The 27,480-nt window shown below is 37.0% G+C and overlaps 1 protein-coding gene across 3 annotated transcripts in view; it reads left to right on the top strand.

The window, feature by feature from the left end:
• NXT2 (nuclear transport factor 2 like export factor 2) overlaps nt 1-27,480 on the top strand; it is an 84,111-nt gene that overhangs the window by 25,535 nt on the left and 31,096 nt on the right. For all 3 annotated transcript variants that reach the window (XM_026089547.1, XM_026089546.1, XM_026089545.1), the window contains exon 3: nt 1,242-1,397. The gene's annotated coding sequence lies outside the window, so the exon portion shown is untranslated. The remainder of the gene's footprint in view (nt 1-1,241; nt 1,398-27,480) is intronic.

Genomic DNA, 27,480 nt, shown 5'->3' with positions numbered 1-27,480 from the left:
AAATAATGGGATATATAGGATGATGCATGGTTGCAGTATCATTGACATACTTACAGCAGTATTTTATACTGAATGGCTTGCTGAGACTGCTCTTTTGTTGTTTCAGAAGTCTGTTTAGGAAGCAAAACATCCTGATGTTAAATTTGATTTAAATTTACAGAATCTTTTCTTTTGTACTGTGGGTTATATTTCTAATTGTGTAAACTGATCTAGTTCTTCTGATTGTTTCTGAAGCATCTGCTCTCTTTGGTATAAACACAGCAGATCTTGGGAGAGGAATCTAGATAGCTGTAAGCCTGCTAGATATGAATAAGTAATCCCCTGTGTATTTTGACATATCCCCTTCTAAAACATATTATTTAACATAATGGTAGGAATACCGATGGATTACTTTCCAAAGTATTTTAACAAATTTTCGTCTTCTATTTTGTGGTTTTGCAATCACACTTTCTGATATTAAAAAGTAATAATTTTTGCAGGTCATCAGCTTATATGTTATTCTACTCATTCATACTTAACATTCACGCTACTTAAAATATTAATTTTGCTTGTCTAATCTGAAAGCTGCATTTATAGTAGCTTTTCATCCCATCTGAAAAGAAAAAAAAGTGTTTGGTCAACCTTGGTTCAAGTGTCTTCAATTACATTACTAAACCAAATAGTTAAGACTGAGTTATTTCCTCCTATACAAGAACCTACATCACAAGACAATCCATGCAGCACTAATTTACAGACAAAATACTATACTTTTCTCTTATTAAATATATTAAAGGGGGAAAACCCCTACAACAACAGAAAAAAGAAATCCTTCAAATGTTTTACCAAACGGTGATTTGTGCAGATTGGTTTTAAAAAAGGCCAAGAGAAATTTCTGAAGTGCTTGTTGCCGCATATTTGTCCATTCATTCCAGTACTGGGGATGGAGTTAGGTTTTCTCTAGGAGCAAGGCAATATAGCATTACTTTTTCATCCATCATCATCCTAAAGCTAGATGTTCACTCATTAAAAATAATTCAAATGATTTAATATATGACCATTCTTTTCAGACTCCAGCCAGCTCTTCAGTGTGGCAGCATGACTGCGTGTGGGAGAGGGTGATGTCAGATGGGGCTAGAGGGAGTTACGTGATTTCACTTTAACATATCTGCATTGTAAACAGAGCTTGGTTCTGCATACTGATTTCAGCAGGCAGCCAATGTCAACACTGACATTTTCAATCTCTTTCTTTTATGTCACATTAGTGGAAAGTGACCTGTTGTGTTTGTGGAAGCTCTGGAATCCTGCAGGAGAAGGATCACTCAGCACCGTGGCAATCTGCCAAGTACAACTTGTTCTGAAACACAGTGGCTCTGAGAAGTTGCATTATCAACTGAAACACAATGTCAGCTTAGCAGGAGGTAGGTTAGACTGTTGATTAGCTGAGTTGTTATGAACAGTATACCCTCCAGGGTCCATTGCACCTCTGCTGCCAGGCTCTTCCCTCATCCTCTCCTTTCTATTATGGGCTCTCTCATGCTCTGCTTGGAGATGGCCATTACAGAGTTCAAAGCTGGGCCTAGTGCTGTACTGTGTTCAGTAGCTATTGTGTACACTGGGAATTGAGGGCCTTCACTTATGAAGGATAGTTTCCTAAACTGCTAAGGTGGTCAAAAGTCATATTTTATGTTCCAGTGATAACAGATGCTAAAAGTGTAAAAGGTGCTAATTTAAGTTTTAATTTTGTTTCTGGTGTCCTTTTTCTTTTGTCTGTTTTGTGAGGCCAGAAATCCTAGTATCATCTCATATACTGATAAAGTTCTGATAACAAATTTGTCTAATCAACCAGTTTGAAAAATAAAATATCTGAGCCAATACTAAAAGGATGTAGCTTCTAGATTTATGGCAAAATTAATATCACACTACTATATCCTGGTTAATCTGTTGCTAGCTAATATTTTCAAAATAACTGACAAATTAATTTCTCTTGATATTTATCATGGACACCAGACAAAATTGGGATCTAGATCTGTATTTCAATCTCCTTATTCCATTTAAAGTTACAGATTGGGAAGCTTTAGCTATTGTAAAAGTAATGAGGAATTACAAAATTAAATCCAGATTTAGTTTTGAGTATCACATTACCCTTGTAAAATTCAGGAATGTTCTGAAACAGGACATGCCCCTTCACTGGTGGAAATTTTATTACATAAACCAATCAATTATAGAATAGTTCAATAGRTATAGAAGCTCTACTTCCAGGTTTTTAAAGTTCTATTTCAGAGTTTAAGTTTTAAATAGTTTAAAAAAAAAAATGTTTTCAATTATCTGCCAGGACAATATGATTAGTACTATATAGAGATAGGTTAGAGTGCAAAAATGATGATTTAAGCAGGATTTAACCTGTTTGCTTCCTGTAGGTCTTAAAGGCACTTCTAGCTACTGTTGTTTTGCTCAGATCTAAAATTGTTTTTCTGCCCCCTGTGAGCAATGATAACCCAAATTAACTTCTCATGGGTTTACTTTTAACTTCAGTCCTCAAATTCATGAGTATACTTTGCGAAAAACTGGACTGTATAAACCAGTGATGGTTAAGCAGAAGGGGAGAATAACAGGCTTTTATCACAGGGTAGGTAGTGAGACTCCTGTACGCAGCCAGTGCTCTCCTGCTGCATGGGAACCACTGAAAGTGGCAGTGTGGAAAAGTGTAAGCCCTCCCTCTCATTGCAGCAGGAGTCAGAGCTATGTAGAGCTTGGCTGGTTCTGTTGAGGGGATGGTAAGGCTTGCCCTGCTTTTCCTTGTCCCTGCTTGGGGGAGAGTTTGAGACTTACAAAACCCACTGAGGTGCCCTCATCATCCCCTGCAGTATCCGTGCTGCTAGACCAGGGCCAGCGAGCTAAAGACAGAGAAGAGAAAGATGGCAGCATTGGCAGGGGGCAGGTGAGAAGAGCTGAGCATGATATGTGCATGTAGAATGAATGAATAAATAGATTAGAATAATTTGGGTAAGTTAAGAGGTGAGCTGTATGTGAGGAGTAAGCAGGTGACTAAGAAGTCTGGATTTGAACAAATCTGTGTCAAAAGACAGTATAAAACAAAAGTTCTGAGCATGTGGAATACATGTTCAGAGGAAATTGAATGAGTATTTGTGTAATACACAAAGAAATGTATTTTATACACATTTATGCATAATATATCCTTCAGGACCCAGAGATAAAAGAAGAAAGGCCCGATCAAAAAAAAAAAAAGAGAGAGGCAGGTTGATATGCCATTTTAAGAAAGAATTGGATGGCCTCAGAATTATTTGAAATAGTGTTTACAGAGCTTGTGGAAGTCAGTATTCATTTTTTCACTGACAAGCTAAGCATCTTATTGAACTGTTAACTCACAGTGGTGGTGAATACAAGATCATGAGATACAGGTTTCCATTTAAAAATATCTTTGCATTGTTCACTCCTATAATGATTTCTTAACTGAGGTGGTAACAATAATGGAAGGAAGCTGGTAAGCTTTCAATAATGTTAGCATGGTTTTCATACTGCTATTGCATACAGTTTCTGCAGCTGTCAAAAGCTGCAAGATTACAAATTTTGTTATTTATATTCAGTACATCAAGTTCAATAAGGAAACAAACAGAGAGAACAGACTGAAATAGTCAAAATGTTACACATTATTCCTTTTGACCTATTGTGTGTTTTAACATGCCACTTAGAGTCTGCAGAACCCAGAGCTTTGAAGACTGTTTTGTAAAGCACATTCTAAACAGGTTGATCTTTGATTTTTCAGGGGACTTGTGGCTACATACTACTTGTTAAAATCTCAAGCAAATACATTGTATTCATCTGAGATTGTACAGTTTGATCTATTTTGAAGCTTTAAAATGTTGGCCTAATGTGCCCTGCTGAAAATTGAAAGCAGTAAACATCTTTTGCAACTGCTTTCTACTATACGGGGACTTTTCTGATTGAAATGATACTGGGGTCTGTCATGTAGTCCTATTCATGTCAGCATTCTTATTTGATATCACTGAGATAGTTAGCTTGTGTAAAGTGGCAGGATCAAATCTGTGATGAGAAAACAAGTAAAAAAATCCATTCACTTTATTTTTGGATAACCACAAGGGAACTACTTCTGTCTGTGTTAACAGATCCTAGTGTCTGCATAAGTCAGACAGAAATGATTAGGTTACCAGGATGAAGTTGTTGCAAGAGGAAGACCTTGAGAAGTGTTCTTTCAGAAATTGCCATTTAGCATCGCTTTTTAATCATATGAACATTTGTTGCACTACAGTGCTTGGGGTTTTTTTGAAGCCGTATTTCTTATACATGGAGAAAACATCAGCAAAGTCATGTACTGCCGCATCTGGGTTAGTAGATGATGTTCTGACACCAYTGAAGTAAGGGGTGTTCTGCATCCACTGAGACAAAGATGCTGCCTGGTATATTCAGTGGAAACCATTATAGGAAGTAAGTAATCCCTTAGACATGTTTTTCTTTCTCAAAGCAAATAATTCTCTGAGAAAATTCAGCATTAAGAGTTCCACACTTATCAAAAGTCTTAAAACAACAAAGCAGTAATTTTGTAGGTGTAAACAAAATAGAAAATGCAATATTAATAAAGAACCATTTCAATTTAAAGTTTCTAAGAATACATTATAAAAAGCAATATGAACTAAATGAGACTATAAATTATAATATCTATCAGAATTTATTTTTATTTAAAAAATAGTGATTAAAATCAAACCAGAAAGTACAAAATTAAATCTAACGATCATGGGTCCATTGTCTTTATAAAAAGTATGAGCCAACTCTGACATACAGGTTTAGTGAAGGATGGAATGTATAGACAACCTTGAATTTTTAGTTTTATTCGGCTGTGCTATGGATTTGGTTCATTAATTACAGTCTTCTTAAACCACTAAAATGAGAGTAAGACCATCTGTGTTTTTCTTTTCATCCTCCATAAAATGTAATACACCCCACCTTGGGGTGTTCAGAGGATGTCTGTATAGCTCAAACATACATACCCAATAGCGTATGCCCAGAATCAGCTCAACAGAGAGGTTTCTGGAAAAGGTAGTCTGAGCAAAACTAGCACTTCATGAGGTTTAATTCTGCAGCCACACCCTGAGTGGAACTTCCCTTGAAGTCGCACACATTTTTATGAGATTTCTTGCCCTACTTTTGCAGACTCAAGAGACCTAGAGAAGCATCCAAACTTGCATGTGTTTGGATGAACTAAACCATTTAATTTCTTGAGGACTCAAACTAGAGGAACAGGTTATCTCTGAATTATGGGAAGCTTAGATCTAGATTCAAATATGACATTGAATAAGTCATTTAGACTTCATCTGTATGGATAAGAATGCCTATGATAGTGTCCTTAAGGCCACATTCCCTGATGATCTACCCAGTCATAAAATTGGATTGCCCTTGGGGTGTCATAAAAACRCACTGTTGGTAAACAGAAGGAAGTCTCCAAAAACACCCAGATTTACAGAATCCTTCAATATATTCTTGCAGGCTTTCATGATGGTGATCAGTGGTGTCCCTGCTGCCTGTACCTCCTATTCCACAGCGCAGCCTGGCAGAATAYTCACTGTTGCACCACCTTGCCAAAACCCCTTGTGTTTTACTGTGTACAGTCTGGCAGTTACTGAAGTGACATTTGGAAACAATGTTGATATAATCCAAAAGTCTAGCCAGAGCCCRTAGAAACCATTATGTTTTGGGTTAAGCTTGCAGTCACTCTCTGTTTTAGTTCAAAACCTGTAGACTGGAAAAAATACCACCTTCTTCCAGATTTCCTTCTATACTTTTTAGATTTTATATTTTCTTGGGCAGAGACTGTGTTTAACTGTGTATTTGTCAAATGTATTATCTAGTGTATTAAGTGCATAGTAGCTATGAAGACTTGGATTCCAATCTCAGGTCTTCTAGACTCTACAGTAATAAAAAAATGATTTCACTAAAAGTAAGCTGCAAGGTATTTTCAAGCTTTGTGTCTCCAATGTATTCAGTCAAATACTCAGTCAAATTTAAACTCAAACTTCAAGAGAGTGGTCATCAGTCTATGATTACTACATCTACTGTGATGTGCTTATCAGTAATCTTCATTGCAGTTATGTGTACTTTATTTTTTTTAACTGTCTCCTTGATCTTTCTCCATGCTTGTAGTTCTCTGAACATTTCTGTTTTTATACCTGAGAGCAAAAACTGAGACAGGAGGAATATGATTAAGGATTTAACATAAACCTGTTCGATACTGTGTCATTAAAAGCAAAAAGCACTTCCCATGAATCAGAACATTTAAGCTATTAAAAACGAATAAAAGTACAATAGAATTCGCAGCTATTCTTAACATTTTTTTTAAGAAAAAAATTCCAGTAGTCAATAGAGATAATGCCATGGGAACTAAAAAGAGACATTTTGTGTGGTTAATCACAGCTGTTACTATACAAATTCTCATATCTAATCTACTGGATACAAAAAAGTATTATAATAGTTAAATGCTAAAGGCTTTGTTGTAATAAAAATAGGGTCATCTTGCAAGCTGATACCCTCCCACCTCACAAATAACAAAGACAGAGATTGAAGTGTAGAAGAACAACTCTTTTTCAGAAGATTTAGTGTTTTTAAATGACAAAAATGCACATTTTCAAAACTGATTAAAGGTATGAGACCTCATCAACATTACGTTTCTCCAGGTTCCTTCCATTGATATTGTGATCTATCATGGCATTACTCCAGTCTCGTTAGAGCTCAACTCTGTTGAGATCTTGACCTATTCACTATGCTATGCTGACTTCAGGCTAATGTTAATTTACCACATCCAAATCTTTCCAGCTTGCCAGAATAATTGTATTTAATTCATTACAGCCACACTGCTATACTATGGAGGCAGCAGTCTCCTTATGTGTGTAGAACTTCATAGTTAGTCATATTTGTGTTGTAAATTAGTAATTAAATTCAGTTGAATTTCTGAGTGATCAACCCTTCAAAAATCAGCTTCTAACTATCTGTAAGTTGCTCTTACCAAAGTAGTGGCATGCAAACTTAGACATCTCCCTCATCTTTTTTTTAAAAAATAAATTGCCATAAATCACTTTACCAGTCTGTCAATGAAGGCATGTAATACCTACCTTTTTTCAATGTAAGAATAATTTGGGAAGCTTAAGAGTGGCTTGCATTCTTTGGATGACAGCTTTTTATTAGAGGTATAAACCCAAAAAAAGGGTTAAGGATGAAACAGATTAAAAAAGCACACCTTCACATGAAAAGGATTGTAAGTAAAATGAGAGCATAAATGAACTTATTCTCATTCCAGTCCTTTAGCTGGAAGGGGCCTCGAGCACACCACATGCTTTTTCACTTCTAGAGGCCCTCTACGTAATGCAAATTAAAACCAGGGCATGCTTTTTCTTAGAACCTCTGGCAGGCATTTTATTTTCATAGCTATCAACTTTAAAATCATGCTTTCCTGTTACTGATGTTTTGATGGAGGTGGGAGAAAAGAGTGTGCAAGTGAATTCTGATTACTTGAATGAAAAGCGTTAGTCATTTGGACCATTTTCTTTTTGGCCTGCAGGTTGCTGGCTGACCCTTCTACACAGAGGTGGGGGTGGGGAACAACATCAGTCTAGACAGAAGAGGACAACAACTAGCTGTCCACTCAGGCTGCAGATTAGAAGTGGGTAGTGTTCAATTTCTCTCAGATGTTTGGCAGCCACTTTGCTTTCACTCTAACAGCAAGCAAGATTTCTTCTGCCTGAACAGTGGAGTGACCAATAGATTCACATATATAGACTCATAGGATAATCTACTGCTAGAGCTCATCTGCTGAGGTTTAGATGTATCAACTAGAAAACAATAATTAAAAAAAAGTGTGATCATTAGGCTTTGCATCTATAGTATCTATATGCCCAGCCTACAAATAAAGGGATGTTTTAGTTTTCTCTACACCATTTAATTAAAAATCCTAGCCTAAAAACATTTTTAATTTCTCTTTGGACACGCAAAACTTCACAGTTGTCAATTACCATGTAAAATTTGCCAGAAATGTTGGAACTCAAGTTCAAAAGCACGTCTCTTTTCCCCCTGTACTAAAGAAGAATCTAACCTCACAGGTGTGTGCTTGAAGGCTTTGGTTTGGTCTGAACACAGGCAATGATGCAGGTTGTCACCGTCTTCTCCCAGATTATCAACCAGAAGTAAATTCACTTAAATAAATGCTAACTGAAGTGAAAAAGGACTGTAGGATGGTCAACAAAACATGATGTAAAAATGATGATAGCGAGAGCAGTGCAATGGCGAATAGGCTTGTACAAAAAGAAAACATTACAGATTAAGCCTGGGAGGAAGACGCTTTTCTGTCTTATATAATTGCAGGCTGATACTGTTCTGTTACTGACTGTCCCAGTGGCTTTGTTCAGTTGTTTATTTAACTTCAAAATATACTAAAGAGAATTGTGATGAACTTATTACTTCCTGTAAAGTGTGAAATATGAACTGTGAAAGAACCAAACCATCAAAACGCCACTGTGGCCCTTTTTAACAGAGATTCCATTCTAAGAGAGGTATTGGGCAATGCAAACAGAAACATTAGAATTGAAAAAGGAGACAGAAGATTTATGCTAAATAGCAGGACAACTTTATGACAGTGAGACCTATTCAATTGTGAAATGGTCTCCCAGAGGAAGTGCTGGAAACAAAATCACTTGGAACGTTTAGGAACTGATGTACGAAGTCTACTGGAAATATAAGGAAGGGGACAATCACGCCTTAGCAGAGTGAATAACTGCTTCTGTCTTTTAAATTATCTTTTAATACTGACTTTGTACAGCAGATATCACAGTAGGTTGGGTCTAGAGCTGGAGTTTCTAGACCCTATCACAATTCAAATAGCATTAAAACAATATTGTCTCACTAACACTTGGAAATGAATATTAGTGTAAGACTCATGCAAAAAAAACAAAAACACTACTGTTCACAGTCAGGTTACAGGATGAGAACAGGTCAATAATGCACAAAATCAAACAAATGTCTTCTTAGCCTAACATCTTTCTATCTGTTATTGTTTGAAAATGTTTGCATTGTTACAGAAAAGATGAGAGATACATTTAAAGGAGAAGGGTGAGTGTGTAACTTTAAAGGACTTATTTTAAATTCTAAAGGATATTCTGAAAGAAAGGACAGAAATATTTCAATAAGATGTGGATGAATTTATGCAGAGGACTGACTGGAATTGGAAGAATACTTCAAAAAGAAGCTACATTTATAAAATCTATTTCCATACTGTAATTTCCTCTCTCTGATTTGTCAACAAAGGACTTGGGAACTAAAACCTATCAGCCGACCTAAGTTTCTGGGAACACCATTCAAAATATGCATTTGGAATGGCAAATGCTTAAAGAAATATTCGAACAACAGACCAATAATTATTGTGCAGAAAACGTTTGTAAATTATCTTGCAGAATCATTGAGTTATTAAGTCAAGGGAAATCACAACATGCAGTTTTTCAAGCTGCTTACAGATGGAAATCATTTTCTAAGCAATTTCTGATTTGTACAGTTGTTCTGTTTTCCAGCTTTTACATTTATGCTTCTGAGGCTGGGAATACCATACATTCCTAGCCAACATGTGGCTGGAAAAACAACCTGTCCAGTTCATTTGGAACTGTGTGGGTCTTCTGTAGCTTTCAGCTCTAAGCAGGGCTTTCAGAAATGAGGAGAATGGTCAGAGTATACAGTTAAGTTCTGGAAAAGAACTAAATTATCCAAGAAGTCTTTAGCAAAGAGAGGCAAATGACATAAGGTTATCTAGGAGCTATTTATAATCTGAGATAGGCTGTTTGAGGCGAGGCATATCATGAGTTTCATGAAAAAACAACAGGATGAATGAGAATCTATTGTGAGGAAAGAAGACACTGTTCAGAGAATCAAAATTAACTTGCTTTTGAGCTAAGTTTCTTTAGCTTCAAAGCTTTCACTAGGAGCCTGCTCCCATTCCCTTACAGTACAGTGTCAGAATTCTAGTTGACTTCATAAGAGCAGAGTCAATCTCATGGTTTTTATTTAATGTTTGATTTAATTAATAAGGCAGAATATATACATTAAGCAGCAGTATCAAGTTAACTTTCTAAACATATGTTTTTGAAAGTATATAAATTTGCATTTGTCCAGCTGCTACCTGCATTCTTCTTCCACTATCTTGGCACAGCTGTGACTCATGTGAAGATTGTTTCTGATGCCTAGTATCAATGCCTTTCAAGAAACATATATGTTCAGTGGTAGATGATCAGACACAATATAGAGTTACATATGCTACATAATCTTTCTCAGAAGTGCTGGCTGGTGGGATTGTGCATAGTTTTAGAATTGTTGTGGAAATGTAACATACACTGACAACTTTGTAACCCAGAGGAGAAAAGCAAACGGTCTCCTGATGCTCTGCTTCTAAGATCAAAAATCAATTTCAGACAYGCCCTGATGTTCATTCATCTTCTGTAATCTATATATTTGCTGTATGTTATCTTATATTTCTGTTGCCAAATGTAAAAGCAAGAGCAAACAACTTTCTAGATAAAATTATAAAGTCTAAACAACCAGAAACCCAATGAAGTGTTTAGCTTCAGGCATGGAAGTCTGTTGCTTTCTTTAAAGGATGTCTTTCCAGTTCTAATAGAAAATGACAAGCTATCTATAAATAGCAGATCATAATAATTATCATAATAAAGAAATTTATATTTCTTCTATAAATTTCTAGAAACTAGCTCCAAAGAAAAGGATTTGATTATCTAGGAAATTATTTTTTTTTTTTAGACTAATAATGTTCCTATAGAACATTGTTCTGTTCCTGTGTGTTTTTATCCCTACTGCATTTTGTTGGCCTTTTCTACAAAGGTCCAACTTCTGTGGAAAAGGGAGTTTTGTCACTATCCACAAGAGAAGCAAATTTTTGAAGCCAAAATTTTATTTTATATTCTTTTATTATTATTCCTAAATGGTCCAATTTGGGGAAATTTCTCCATCCCATTTGAAAGATATAGATCTCTTCCTTTGTAGTAAAGATTAGATGATTGCCATTGCTTCTTACTGAACTTTCTCCCCTCTGGAAAACTAAGGTGGATAGGTTGGAAGAGCTTTCTTAAGGCCATTGGGAGATCCAGACAGGATTGGAAATATGAAGTTCCTGGCTCTTGCTACTGTACTCAGACCACTAGACCACATATTTCTATGTCATGAAAAATTAAAACCAATTACTTTGCAAGATTTCTTAGTGCGCTGTTTCTCTCACCCTRATTATATTGCTTTTATTGTGGTAAAGGTATAAAGTTCAGTTTTTAAAGTTAAAATTCAGCTTTAAGTGTATTTGAAAACTAAAATCTTTTGAAGAATAATACTTTTAATACCCCAAATATTCAAATTCCTGCCAGGTCAATCAGCAGTTCAGCGTGGGATGACATTGTTTTCTTCTGGCAGTAAGCAGCCCACATTATGACCTCACCTCTTAAATTTCCTCAAGAGGTTGGTTTTCACTAGAAGCACAGTTTTTCCAAGCCATATTCAACTTAACCAAATCATAATTTAGGAATTTAATTTGTTCCATATTCTTGCAATTGCCGTGCTCAGCAGTTAAATGGATGGCACTTTATTTTTTTGAAGCTTGGAAGCATAGAATTTATTGGTTTAGGCTTTTACGGAATTTGAGAATTTAAAGGAACAACTATAAAAAAGTACTTAGTAGGTATATAGTGGCCACATTTTTGTTGCAAAGTAGCCTAATTCATTTCCTATATAGGCCAATTATCATGCAGATACTGTCCTTAAGAAAAAGCATGAAAGGAATTTCTTATGTAATAAGACATGGGCATAGTCAGCCTATGCCACCTTTCCCACAATAGTTTTTTGGGCAGGAAGCGTGTCACAGGTTTTCTAGGAGAATCAAAGATATGCCCAGAGCTTTGCAGTATCTTGATATTTGTTGGAGCAGGGATGGTAGGCCTTTGGCCCATAGGGTATATACAGCCTGCTGGAGCATTTGAGGCTGTTCCTTGCTGTAACACAGGAGACAAAGTTCAGCCCTTTAAGTAAGCCTTGACACCCAGCATGACTCAGGTGTTCCCAGCCCTGCAGCAGCAGCAGACTCTGAGTCCCACTGACTTTTCTAACTGCCTGCCTTTGAGGACATCATTCAGCCTGGAAATCGGAAGAGTAAAGTAACTGCAAAGGATATAATGTTGGTTCTAGTACTGCCTCATAAGGAAGGCATCTGAAGTGCTCTTCATACACTGTGCTTTAATCTGAATGAAGCTAAGGAAAGAATTTAGATGGGTCGAGGTGGACGTGAAGGGAAGTCAAGGATCTGGGGAGGGGAAAAGAAGAGCAGAGGACTGGGAAATGGTGAGAACAGGGAGGCTGGAGAGTGGGAGTACAAGCAATTACAAGAACTTAAAGGAAAATAAGAGAGAAGATAGCAAGAGGAATGTAGGATGGGCTGGACAGGGACCTTGCAGATGGAAGAACCCAGGTTATTTCATCCTGAAGACGGTGCATAGCAGGCTGCACAAAGTGACTGCAAGGTTGGACACATCCGTCTTGGTGTGGGTAGCCAGAACCACCTAATGGTTGCAGAACCAACTGATGCTGCCGCAGCTGAAGCTGAGAGATCCAAACAAGGGAGAGAGGTAGTGTAAAAGCCCCATTGTATCATTCCACGCTGATGACCTATGATGCAATCATGGACTGTGTCCTGCTAGTTTGAAGAGAGATCTTATCACCTCTCAGTGAAATACATCCATTTCTGGGGTGGAAACATAAAATTTAGATTCCATTAAGCACTGCAGAAAGTGTTTTTTTAGACAAGGAAATGAGAATGCTACATCATAACAAAACTGAGGAAAATTGTATCAGAAGACTGTCCCACAAATTAAATATGGCTCAAACTGACACAGAAATGCTATGGGAACTTTATTTATACCAATTGGTGGGAGTCCTTTTTAGTTAAAGCAATATATAGCAATTCAGGACTGGTTCTTTCCTTCACGCCCAGGAGGATGTGATATTGTTTATCTTGTAAAAACAGCTGCTGCCTTCATGCTTGTGTTCAGGAAATAGATAACTTCAATGATTCACGCCTCTTAACATTTATATACAAGAGCTGTATCAAGCTCCCTGTAACTGCTGCACTCACTTGCATGTTGGCTGAAGTCCAATATGGGATGCAAGAGCATGTAGGATAAATACTGAAGATTCTGTTAAGTCCAAAATTGTTCTTCCAGCTATGGGGATGAAGAAGGAAGGGAAAGATCTTCCCCACAGAACAAGTGCAGAATAACTTTTGGCTGCAGCCCTAGTAACTCTTGTTCACAGGAGAGGTACAGTGCAGGATTAAATGAGGTCATGTGTTCATCTCCCTTGCACCTACTTCACTGTGGTGTGCAAAGAACTGATAAGAATAGAGCTCTATATAAAAAGTGTGTAATGGGTGGGGGGAGAGGAGAGAAGAGTGAAACAATAAAGGAAAGGCTGGAGGAGAGTTTGGGACCCTTACTACCTTCCTGGTGAAGGGAGTTCACAGTCGTTCATAATCAGGCAGTTCTTTGAGAAAGAGAGATTTGCTTCATAGTACTCGTGATCTTATAGCCGTAGGTTATTGGAGGTGCAATGGCTGAGACCCTGAATAGCTCAAATCTAAACCTCTTAGTTTATTTTTCTGTCACTTACATCAATCTTCTAGCTACATTTTATGAATGAAACTAGTTGCCTCCCACTCGTTGCTGCTACACAGGACAGGAGAGCAAATGTATTACTTTTCAAAGTGGGATGGCAAAAGTCCAAACATATCTAACAGAGGAAGGAAGCAATCTTATCAGCTTTTCTGGCCCATTGATAAAACCATAGAAGGAAATCATTCAGCTTTAAATGAGGAAAAGGAAGTCTTAGATAAAATATAGAAACCGCCTTGGGAATTTTCATTTCATGTCAGTGAAAATGACACACACAAATAACAAAGCATTTCAGTCTGTATAAAGTGATTTAATTGTGATATCAAAGCAGAACTATTTACAGTTTTTGACAAGCTTCTGTACAGTGGATCAGCTGCCATCTTTTCTAGCCTGTCTACTCAGTCATATACCTTTTATCTAACTTTATCTATTTTATCATATATCTTTTATCTAGCTCTTCTTTATGGAAACAAACAGCAGCAGCCATGCCGAAACCTGATTTCGACTCCATTCTTGTCATAGAATCTAATTTTTAGTGACCATTATACAAGGAATATTTTGGCATCCTGGTCTTATTTATAATTAAAATTCTGTATTATTTTTATTAAAAGCAAATAATAAATGGGGCTAATCTGTTTCATGCACCTAAACTCCACTGGCACTGTGTCATGCCATATGAAAATACTAGTTCAGGTTAGCCATAGCTCAGGAATCTCTGCAGTCTACCTATTTTACAAAATAGACGTATCCAGTGCCTGATGTGTTACCTGTTTTTGCTTCCGACAAAATAATCTGTTACACACTTTGATTACTGTGATAATGAAAAACAAACATAATCCCTATTTAATTAGTCAGGTTCAGCACTGTTGTCATTGTTACAGTAGCTCAAAGCAGTTAGGATAAAAAGGGCATCTGACATTGTTTGTTTAGGTCTATACTCTGCAAAAATTCAAGGTACAGTAAGTTAATTTCAGACTAAGGCTTAAAATAAAGAACAAAATAAACACTCTATTCAAACCAAAACACCATAGTATTTTGATAATATGTATAATAAGGATTATAGCCTAGGATGTTTGTCTTTATTCTCTAGATCCAGAATCTGGTTAATATACCACTATATACAACAGTGGTTTAAGAATAAAATGATCCTAAATCAAAATAGAATGCTCCACAACATCAGGGCTTCCAATACATGGATAAAAATTTTTTGTGGAAACTCTTATAGCTGAACTTAGGTAAGGAACTGGAAAGTTTGGGCAAGTCTTGTGGGTGCAATATGTCCCTTTCTGTCTGCTAAGAGACAAATAAGCAGACTGATGCATGCAGATAAAGCTGGATTATATAAATTTACTGTGAGTCTATATGTGCATAAAAGACACAGAAAGCAATAATCATCAGCACTATACTTGATTTAGTGTATCTTGAGAGTAAAACACTTCGTCATGGGCTATTTGAGAATGCCAGAAGCATATTCTTGCCAAACTCTCTCATTTGCAAACTTGGTCATCTACCAGCCGTTGCTTTGTTATTTCAAAAGATCTAATGTTCTACATTTTATTTAAATGTGTTTGATGCCATCATTCTATTTTCAGTCTCATCATTCTACTTTCAGTCTTACAAAGGTGAAACTGCAGCTACCATTATGGGCAGGAAGTTTGATGCATAATTTCTTCTTAGGAATGTAAACATCCTTCTCTGAAGAAATGAGCAGATTGTATACATATATCTAGTAATCAGTATATAGGAAAGAGAACTATATGAAATTCTTTCCTTCCTGGAATAGCTACTGGAACAGCAACTGTTCATATCAATAAAGTGGAAGTAAAATAAATGATCTTAACATCATGGATCTTAATTAATACTGTGATGGACATTTTTTCAAAATGCTCCAGTCAACAGAAAATGTGCKTGTTTCTTACCTACATTTTTTCTGTTACAATCAGGCTAGAGTAGAATGCTGGCTATTCTACCTACTTTATTGTTTACTTATTTTAAGGCTTCTTGTTTTGTTATCATTGACTCACTGTGTGGTTGTCAAGCCTGATTTGTCAGAGCCCTGTTCACAGTGACCTTTAAAGTACAGCACGTTACTGCAGCAAAGTCAGTTCTCCAGTAAGAGAGAAATGAATTAGTTGACATATCCATGCCCTTTTACAACTTGTTATATTTATGGGGTCATAGGATCTCTTTGTACAGTTCTGTTCGGCTGTAGGTCAGTAATGTGTGAGCTGAGTCAAATCTCGAAATCTCCCTTCTGTCCTGCTGCTACCTGTTACGATGTGAGGGGGACTCTTTGTATACAGTAGAGGTGAAAGTATGTTGCTGAGCATCCAGCTAAACAAACAAGAAAACAGTAAGTTCTTACAGAATCAGCCAGACAACTGTTTTCCATCTGTCAAAATGTGATAGTCCTGCTTGCTGGTCATTTTTCAGGCAAAAGAAGTAGAAACCAAAATATTCAGACATCCCATGAAGTCTCCAGTGTAGGCAAAACAACCTTTAGCAGAATGACAGATGCCACAGACTGAGGCCATTGTCAAATGATTTCTGCTGCTCCAACAAGCTGTTACAAAATATTTATAACTTTTTTGCAAATACTCCAGACTGCCTTCCACTTTTGGTCCACTTTTGGTTCTCTGTACTTTAGTGTAGGATGCTCAGGTTTCTAAAATAGAAAAGGGATACATCTGTGCAGTCTCCATACAAGCTCAAATGCATACTATTCATTAGAATAGAGCTTCAAATTGTTTATAGGTATAACATTATGTCATATATATACATGCATGCATACACACACACACACATATGTGTGTGTGTATGTGTATATATATATATATATATATGCTCCTGATTTTTATTTTGGAGCAGGTATTAAACACCAGTAGTTTGCAATGCTGAACACCTATGCCTTTAAAAAGAAGGACTATTTCAAAATATTTATTTTAAAAGCAAAATACAAGACAAATGACATACCAGTTTTCAGATGATGTGGTTTACCTTTGGTTGAAAAAAAGGAATGAACTAATAGTAATATGGAACTCCTGGTCACGCTAGTTCAGTTCACAGGGGAGTCTAGTTGTGGTCGAAATACATTTCCTTGTTTTCATAATAGAATAAGATAAATGAATAGTAGAGAGATAGCAAGACCAATTTGTTAGTGCAGGTGCCCCAAAATCTTAGAAATCAGTCGTTTGGAAGCTGTTAAAAATACAGCTTCTCTCTGTGTTTTCTTTAGAATCTGGATCATTCCTTATAAATGGATGGCTTGTTTCACCTGTAGCTGGCATATATCTGGAGTAATTTCACTGACAGTTACCCAGGGAGAGGTTAGAATGGACCTGTTCTATGCTTATTGAAATCAGCAGAATGTGTCTTTATCTCCTTCAAATACTTAGCCTCCAAATGCAATCCAAAAGCATAGCAGCCCAACATTGGAATTTGTCTCATTCCTCTGTGCTCAGCCTATTCCAGCTGTGATGTTTCAGACTCAATATAAAAAGGCAATTCAGACAGGTGTAGCACAGGTTTTAGTCTTCAATTAGGTCAAATTACAATTAAATCTGACAGTAAGAAATAGGTTAATTGCTTTAGGCCCAATTTAACAAGAATTAACTCTTGTATAAAAACACGTCTATTACAGAAAAGATAGCAAAGCCTTTTTTTTTCTTTAGGGGGATTAGGAGGGAAACTTTTCTTTATTTTTAATATCACAGTAAGAAAACATTATTTTTAATCTTTATAAAGAGACATTCAAATATTCAGATATTGAATGGTCAATATATACCCTCGATCAAACCTGAAAAGATATAATCTTTTACAGGTAACAAAAGATTTCTTTCTGAGCCCTTCTATAAAAAAGGAGGAAGGACAAAAGAGGGTTGATAGGGCAGAAGAAAAGGCTAGTTTGGTTCCTCTGGCATGGAATTGCATGTCTGGACTTTATCTAGCAAGCAAGTTTGACATTTATACTGTGTGTAGAGTGTGGCATCAGAGATCTGAATTCCTGTCTGTGTGACTGTAGGAAAGTCACTTTGTCCCTCTGTGCCTCCATTTGCACCCTAACTTCTTGTTCGTCTTGTCCATTTAGAATTTAAGTTCAGTGGGTTTGGAAAGGGACTATGTGTGTTTGTGCAAGCCTTGGGACAGAGATCTCAGAGGCAGCCTTTGGATATTGCTGAAATACAAATATTACTGTTTCTGTTGTGACTCTAGATAGGGCATTTGATCTCTTTGCCTTTATTTCCTCAACTATAAAATGGGACAATAATTCACAAGCAGGTTATGAGGATTAACTCGTTAATGCTGATGAAATATTTGGAGTTCCTCAGATAGGAAGTTTTAAGGACAGCAAAATATTGTTGAGCAAATGACAAATGTATTCCATTTATTTTTCATTAATTGTGATGTATGTGATGTGATATATGATTGACTTAAAAATGCACTTTTGATCAATCAGGTAGAATAGTCCGTCTAATGGCAAAAGCTTGTTCAGTGTTGTAGCTGACTATGTACAGTTTTGTGCAATCTTTACAGGAAGGAGAAAAGAGGAAGGAAGTGTGCATAAGTTTGCTTCAGGAATACTAGGAATTTTAATGATTTCCTGTGTCAAGTCTGAGGGTCCTCCTCAAGCATGCAGGAGTGACTCTGTGTAAACAACAGCAGAGTAACCTTGAAAGACTACTGAGCTCTCTAAGAATTAGAAACAAACTAGTATATGACTTTTTTCATGGTATACTGGAGAACAGGCATACCAGAAGCCTGTTCAAATTTCTTTTAAGAAAATGAAACAGCAGTTTGTATCAAAATCTGACTCATTTTAGCAATAAGAGGTATTGAGAGCTGGACTGGCAGTCTAGTGGTAACACCACTGCAAGTATACAAGAAACCATTTGGTCTTTTGTTCTTCTGAGTAACCAGCAGTTGGGGAACCTTACTACACACACAGCTTACAGTGTAAGGAACCCAAGGAATTTCAGCACAGGAAAATATATGGAGGGGCAAATATGAAAGGGTCAGAAAAACCTATTTTTCCCAGGAATCCTGGTAATAAAAAGTGAGAGGATAAATAAAAGGAGAACCTGAAAACTTTTAGGAAAGACAGAGAATAAAACTCCTTTTTTCCATGGAGAGGTAATAAGCTCTAACTGTAGATATAAAACTTCCTCAGAGATGTTGGAGAATGGCTAGTTGATAGTGGGAGTGTATGAGTAAGAATAATGCTTGATAATTTTTAATTTTTTAAATTTCTATTTCCATTATTTCTACAAACTCTAAGATCTTGATGGAACAATGTTATTTTTATTAGTAGAATTATTTAGCAATTCTTACAGCCCTGTTGACTTCATATATATATATGTATTTTAGAACCAATAGCTTGTTAGTGATTAAATACTCCACAAAGACTTTAAAAGTCAAAAGTATTCCACACTTGTTTCCAGTTTTCATGGCCACATGAAACTATTATGATGTATTTGTATTTGCAAGTGTATGCATATATGTGCATATAGGGAATTTGGAAATACAATAACCCTGGAGGGATGCTGAATATGTTCAGATTGAAGAAGGGAGAAAGACAGGCTGCCTGATAACTGAAGAAACATTTCATTTTATTCTGTGCAGGCAGGAAAGGGAGTGCAACATAAGCAAGACATTTCATTTGTGGTTGAATCCACAGATGAGCTATTGTAGAAAGTATTCTCCAAAACATGCTTACATGAGAGATGGGGCACGTGGTACTGATTAGATTTAGTACCAGCAGGGCAGTTTTATTACACAGAACCATTGCACTTTGAAAGCTGCAAACGTGCTTCAGTGTCAGAAGGCTGTCCTTTCACTGCTACAGTGGCCTTAATGGAAATTAATAGAGCTTTGTACCTTCTCAGAAAGTGCTCAGCACCTCTCAGCCTTGGCCAATGTTATAGCTGGAAAGATTCAAAGCTAGAGACAATGTTTTCTTTTTATAGTCAAACATGCTGGAAAACAAAGGAGAAAACATGCCTTGCATTCCACTGAAGTCAGTGGTTTCTGTCTCTTTTTGCACTTCAGATCACTTCCAGTCCCCTTTGGCAGGAAATGAGGAGCCTGTCTTTGAGCCTGCATTGTCTGTTTTCATACATGGGTACTTACTCTCAGCTCACACCTATCAGACGAGGAATGATGCACCCCCTCTATTACAATGCTTTTTTGCTGTGTCGAATCACTAACTGCCCTCCTGCCTATTAGCTGATAGATTGGCAATAAGGAGAAAAAGATTAGAAAAAAAAATGAACAGCATTTTTTCATTTGGTCTTCTCATAGTATGCCACTGATTTGATTTACTCCCTTTTTATCTAGATGATACCTGTAAGTTCAGTCTGTGGAACATTTACTTGGATTTATTGAGATACATTGGATCTATAAAAACATGAGAAGGAAAAATTTTGAGCATTCATTTATCTGAAAGCATCAGTAATTAAATAAAATTTTGGGAAACAAAATACCTAGAAGTTGTACAGTATTGTTGTTCTCAAAGTATCTCCTGAGCCTTAATTTAACAATCGTTCCCGAAAAAACTGAGTGTTATTCTTTGGAAATATTTTTCTGCTAGAAAGAGGCTAGAAACAGTAAATTGTCAAAATGGTTTTAGAAACAGTTAAACAAGGTTAAGAAGGTTAAGAAATGTATTAATTGTAGGATTCATTTCTTGAATAAAACATTTGAGAAAATATTTGGATTTAACATTTACAGTATTTCAGCTTGTCCTTCTCTATCCATTTCTGCTTTTTACCTTATCCCTTTTTTTTCCCTAGACTATAAATCAATAGAAGGCTGAATTTCCAGGTCTGGGTTTTGCTTCAATGGCTATTTTTCCAGACCAGGGAAAGTAGGAACATCAATTGTAATAAAAAACAAGTGTACAATTATTCCTCCAGTGTCAGTAATTCCTGATTGGATTAATGGTGATGAATGGAAGAATCCCTAACTAGTCTCACTTTTTGATATAATCTGTTTTTCAGATTGTCCTTAACATAGGCCTCATCCTTCAACTTTCAGAGAACACTCTGAAACATAGACAGTAAAAAGTCAGCATTTCAGATATAATATTTCAGTGTTTTTCTAATTGTTCAGTTTTATGTATAGATTTAATTTGTTCATCTAACACAAATCAGGGTAATATGAGCACATATGATTTGGCAAATATGCAAGATTGTACTATAAAAAAACACTACTGTTCTTGCTAGAAGGAAGTGCCAGGGGCCTTCCCAACATTGATTGATGTTGATTACTTTCCTCTTCAGCCATCATAAAGAACTCATTAAATGCCAAATTATTTCCCTAAACCATGAGCAGCACTGGTTCCTCTTTGGCCTATGTGCTTATTTATTAAGAATTAAAACTTCCTCAATTGATACATACATTCAAAGGAAGAGGAAATCCAACAGTGAAGCTATTTTTGAGTCAGCTCTGGTCAAAGAAAACTTCAAAAATATTCTTTGATGAAGAAAACACGATTCAGTTTTCAGGCCCTAAAATCTAAAAAGCAGCAWCATGAAACTTTTCCAGATGACCTCAAATTTTATTTTACCCTTAGGCTGAGACTGAGAACATAGGAAACATCAGTCTGGTGTGTCTGTTGCCTCTCCAAGTTCTAACTGCTTTCTAACAGGAGATTAGAACTGTAGCTCCTCCTCCATTTGAATGAAAGCATTGCTTGAACGGCATGACAGTATGTATAAGCACTTGCGTTTGTGAAAGAGAAGAAATTTGAAAAGAAATTATTTGGGAGAGGTGAAACAAAAGATGGCATTACAGAAAGCATTCCAAAAGATAAATATAGTGGATGTATTTTGGGAAAGCACAGAAGCTCAAAAGTCTACAGAATTAAACAGGGAAAGAGAACCAAAACAGAACAGCAAAAGAAAGAGAAAAAAGGAAAGCATTTTAAATAGTTCCATTAAAATATTTGCTGCCAAAGCGTACACCTGGGATGTCTAAAGGAGAACACATCCTGATAGTCTGATAACTTATTGAGGGTTTGCTGCTACGAGGACTGTGTAAGCTGAATGGGTCTGTCCCACAGGGTGCTGTCGTCTTTAGCTTTCAAAGAAGCCAATGGGAGTTGAAATTCTCAGTATCTTGCAAGATCAAACCCTTGAAAGGTCCAAGATAAAAAATGCATTGCATACTAAACAAACAAACAAACAAAATTAAAGAAACAGCCTTGATAGTAATGTGGTAATGAGAAACAGTACTGTGAGAAAAAAGTGATGTGATACTGCTTCCTGACCAGAGCTGAAGGATGAACTGGAGGATGACAGGAGGGCTTTGGCAAGGTTAACTGTAAAGAGGAAGGAGCAAATGCCAGGAAGGGAGTGTAAGACAAAATATCTGCAATGTGAAAAGCTGAGTAGAGACTGATAGGTAGCTCAATGCAACAAGAGTAAGAGAAAATAAAATATATAATGATTGAATGTTAAGGTTTGTAACAGTTGTGCCACTATGGGTGTCAGATACAGCCATTGGAGATTGTAGGATGGCTCCAGACCCAACAGGCACCAGCAAAATTAGGTGGCAACATTAACATGACATCCGTTAGTGAAATTCAGTAACAACCCTGCTTGAGATTATTTGCTGGTCATTTAGTAGCACTTCTGGGGTTTGTCAGTACTGACCCCGGTCATGATCTTTTATAACCCCAAACTGTACTAGTTAACAGGAACTGTTAAACGGTACTTAGTTTTTTTGATCAAAACTTCTCTATATTATACTGATAAATGTGCATTCACTTACCACTCAAAAAGGTTTATTAAAGGACAAAACAACAAACCATATGATAGTCCGCATCATCATTTCATGTTAGATATGGTTCTAGCCACACCTTTGTTTTCCTTAGTCATATCAACTCTCTGGGTGCTGCTATTGGGAAGCACAAAGACTTCATGCTTTTCTAGCAAAATAATAGAGTACTCAGGACACTGTTCCCATTTTGTCTTGTGTTGTACTACTTTTATAAGTACATTCAGTAACTTCCGACTTACTTTCTCACAGAATGTACAGCACAATCTTGGCCTCATTTTCATGAGCCTTCATTGCTAGTAGATGATAGCACATGATAGATTCATCTGGCATGTTGTTATATTTTCCTATACTAACCTTTTTGGGGAGGAAAAAAGTAAAGAAATAGCTCTGTTTGACACACACACAAGGAATGTTGGTCTGCAACCCAGGTCAATGTAAGCCTACAAAATTCCTCTTGGTTTTATTGCTGGCATTGTCATTAACAATGTTCTGTGCCTGTTATCTGGTCAGATGAATTCTTTTTCTGTTATTTCAAGACATTCCAGTACGTTAAGCTTAAAGTTGTCATTTATGTGTATGCAGTTTATAAAATAATGTTACCATTACCTCACCATTTCACATCGCAATAAGATATCCTCCCTCCTAGCATTCTCCCTCCAATGTGACAATGTCGTGTACTCCTCCCAGTGAATTTTCCTCAGTAAAATCTATGACAATGTTTTTCATAGTAATTGAATTACTATGCTGAAGTGGTTGTTGCTGATTTCTTCACATATCTACTGAGGATTAGTGTGGAAAGTTATTTGCTGTTAGGTGCTGTCTGACTTAGAGCAACTGAATGTGTACACAGCAGTTTGCTATCACTTCATTTCAAAAGCATCCAAAAACCCATTGCTCTCTTTTGTAGCCTGGGCCCCTATGGCAGGAAGCACACTCTGTTGTCCTTTGTCTGCCACTGGTGATCTCAGCAGCCAGACTCCATACCAGCAACCACTGAAAAAGGGCTCCARTGTAAAAACTCTCCCTTCCTCTTGCTGATGTTGACCACACCAAGACTGTGTTGCCTGTTGCTGCTCTTCCCCCTGTTCCTACTTACTCTCCATATATTCCAGCATCTATTCTGACAGTGGGCCATCCATGTATCCAGACATGCATGATCTTTTTACCTTCCCCAGTTCCCACAATGCAGCCATCCATGAAGCCAGAAGTGTGCTTAGGCAAGGGGTGCACCACAATACCACCTTGCCAAGTTGCTGTCCTCAATTCCAGTCAAAGATGAAGAGTTCAAGCACACTCTGGTCTGCCAGCTGCAGAGAGTAAGATTTTCATAGCTTTCATCCTTCTGAAGATCTTATCTGTTTTGTCATCATATGGACACATCTGACAATCTTCTCCAAGCTAATAGTGGATCTTGGAACAACCGCTTTCATTTTTAACATGGTATTGCTGTGTGTTCTAATCCAACACAAAGACAGCCAGCAATTAGCCACTACCAGCTGAGAATCCCTCTGACTGAAAAGCCCTTGTCTGTCTCCTAACACAGTGTAACCAAATCGTTTGGCTCCTAGGATGTGCCTTTGGGGAACTGTGGCTGGGATACAAGCAAAGACATGTTGAAAAGAAGGAAAAAATGTAAATGGAATGGAGAAATATATGTGGTAAGAAGGGAGGGAAGGGAGGAGGAGGTGCTGAAAAGAAGGGAGGGGGGTAAGTCATGCAATTTCCATGAGAAAGCAGACTGAGAAGGACAAGGCACATAAAGCACCAAAGCTAAGGAAGGAAGTGAAAAGAATCAGTAAAGAGAGGTAAAACTCAGTTCTGACACACAAATTAGATCGAGACAGGTAAAGAGCAACAAGCAGAAGCTCATTATATTTCAGTTTTTATACTATGCTGCTGAAAGGGTTTTGCCAAGTGGAGGAGCTTGTATGTTTACTGGTGTGCTGGGTAGCTGCTGGAGGATTTCCTCCTGGTACAGTGTGAAAAGAGGATATCTCTCTTTTTTTGTATCACTTTCATCTGGAAAGAAAACTATGTTTCCATTCCAAAACTGCCTCAAGAATGAGGGCACCAAGAGGTTACCATGAGGTTAAGTAGGAATAGTTGTGATGTTAGAGACAAATACCCAGGCAAGTTCCATGTCTGGTGTAGACATAGCGAGCAGGTAGGTGCTCATCATTAGTATCATCTTCCTCCCAAGTTCACCTTGAAACCTATTCAGTGCACAGAGGCTACTAACGTTAGTCCTCGTTAGAAAAGAAATAAAAGAGGACTGTACTCCAGGAGCTAGATTCACAATTCATCCAGTAGTTACTTTGTTTTCAGGATTTACTACAACATAACAGATCAGAATCTGTTTCCCCTCTTACTGTGTCCAAATCATTTTGTCTATGCAAGCTTCCATGTTTGGAGTTACTAATGCAAAGGTGAATTTTATTAAGGGAACCTAATTAAATTCTTCCCCTGTAATACATGGCTGCTTCCCCTCGTCTTTTAGGAAGCAGCCAGTGTTGCCTTAGTTTTCAGGGACTGGAGGTCCACCGGTGCGAACAAGGCATGACTCAGAGGAACAAACAATGTGAGGCAATTTTTTCAGAATAGCTATCAGTATTGTGGCAAGTAAACATGTGCCATTCCAGGACCCCTGCAACAGTGGGCATCACACATTGCAGAGGGGTCATGCCAGCCCGAGGATGCAATCAGCAGATACAGCCTTAAGTTTGAAACATGAGAAATTTATTTCTATTCAAGGGGTGGCACTACTTCGCAATTTTTTTTCTCAGGGAGCTAGAATTTTCCCAAAATGGCCTAGCCTTGTGTCCATGACTTTAGTCTAAGACACATTTAAAAAGTAGTATATGGACTTCTGAGTTACTTAGGAAGGAGTGTTGAAAACTTAAATTATTTATTTTGAGGTATGGTCACCACATGAGCACAAGCAATCACTCTGCTTTTTTATAGGACTAGTCAATTCTTTTTAAAAAAAGAGGGGGGGAGGGTCAGAATTTATTACTGATGTCGGACATGTTCAGAGTTTGACTATTATGTCTACACTGTAAAACATTATGCTTGAAGGTGGAAGTTGTGTTCATGTCAATAAATTGCCTTTTGTTTATAAACTTCCCTTCTCAAATATGTAAGCATCACATGCACCCATCCTACGCCTGAAATCCTTAATCACTTTCCAAGTTTCTTTTAAGTTGCACTACTGTTTAATAAAAATTCCATACTGGAATTTTCCACCAGCGTAAATCAGTTGACTTTGGGTCCTTGACAAAATTCACCAAAATTCATCTGGGAGCTAATGTAGTCCATGTCAGGCTTTTTGAAGTTTATTGCCATTTTATATAAGCATTTAAGTGCTGTAAAGCATGCTGCTATAAGAAAACAATTTAATGTAGCCTGGGAGGATGAAGAGAACATTGCTCTTTCTAGGGTCTTGTCTTCTAATCCTTTCTCCATGTAAACCAACATGTTACTGTTACAGTTAAGTCTCCAGTGAGATGTAAGAGAAGTTAGAATTTCTCACTGCCTGCTTTAGGGTGCTGTAGTATTTCTGATCTACATATGTAAGATCTCAAAAGTCAGAGAGACTTATAAAGCTACTGACACTGAGATTTTTCATAGTATGAGGCAGATGGTACCTACAGACAAGTAGATGGCTGCAGGAGACATATTGTGAGAATACAGAAATGGGATTGGGGAAGCCCCATGCATTTTGCCTCACAGAGACCTTTGCAGTCTCCTGATTCTACTCTCTGAATAATTACCTAAAAATTTCTAGTTCAGAGTTTGTTTACAACACTGGCTTCTTCTTTTTCTTGATAGTTGTTCAAGGTTGTAGAGATCTGTCTAAAAATAAAAATTAGAACATGTCCCTTTTGCGCATTTCTGTCTCCTTTCTCAAATGAGACCAACCAGAAAGCACCTGACATCAATACTAACAGTCTTAGTTGAATATAGAACATGGCTGAATATGCCGGAGCACCAGTGAGTGCTGTTCTGAGGGCAAAGTGGCTGCATGGTCATTCTGGGTGACAATGCCTTCTGGCAAAAGGCTAGCTTTGTAACATAAGTTGCTTAGAAGAGACATTCTCTTTGCAGGACTCTCTGTAATAAGAGAATTAGAAGTACACATTCAAGGTGTATGTAAGACCTACTCTTGACAGATCAATGACAAAATTTCTTTGGGTCTTAACAATCTTTAGGGGATGAGGCATCTAGTGTAAATACTGTCAAAATTCCCTCTCCATATTAATCTATCAGCCTATTGCATTCTCCAGAGCCCATTTTAAATTAATATCATTAGGAATGTGTATTTTTTTTCCACAGTTGAGCATGCTAAGATGCATACCATCATGGTCATTTTACCTACTTGTCTTTCTGCTTGAAAATGAAAAGGAACTTGGAAGCATTCATTCCAGTTCTGTACTTAAGTGCCACACAATCTTATTCCAAGTATCTGTGAATATAAAAATCACTCACTTTTTCAATATTTTCCTATACTATTGCCTTAACTGTATTTTGTGAGACATTCAAAGGTACTGTCCATGTCTGAAGATCCTTTATTACAATGTGATTTCTAAATTTCAGTAAGATTATTTTATTTTGTTTTCATGGCTAGGATGCTAGACAGTGACCTAATATACTAAAAAGGTATATATCTGTGTGGGATGTGTGTAGGCTGTTTTAGGTAGCTTGAGAAAACATTCTGACGTTCAGGAACATTCCCATATAATGCTTTTGAAAATGTCTAACATTTTGCGTAATCTGCTGAATTCCAAAATGAAAAAATATTCTAAAAATTATGTTATCAGCCCTTTGCATTAGTATTCCTCTTCCCTCTCCCTTTTCTCCTACTATCTCAAGAATAGATGTTTTAATAATATAGATAGGAACAAGAATCTCCATTAAAGACATGAATACCATCTCTCTGTCCTTTCTAGATGTTCTGTCTGATTTTTTTGCAGCTTCTCATCATCATGTCATCAAAGGTCTA

This window comes from Apteryx rowi, unplaced genomic scaffold (genome assembly GCF_003343035.1).
Source record: "Apteryx rowi isolate R43461 unplaced genomic scaffold, aptRow1 scaffold_82, whole genome shotgun sequence".
NCBI lineage: Eukaryota > Metazoa > Chordata > Aves > Apterygiformes > Apterygidae > Apteryx > Apteryx rowi.
Note: the sequence above shows the minus strand (reverse complement) of the source record. Positions and strands in the feature narration are given on the sequence as shown.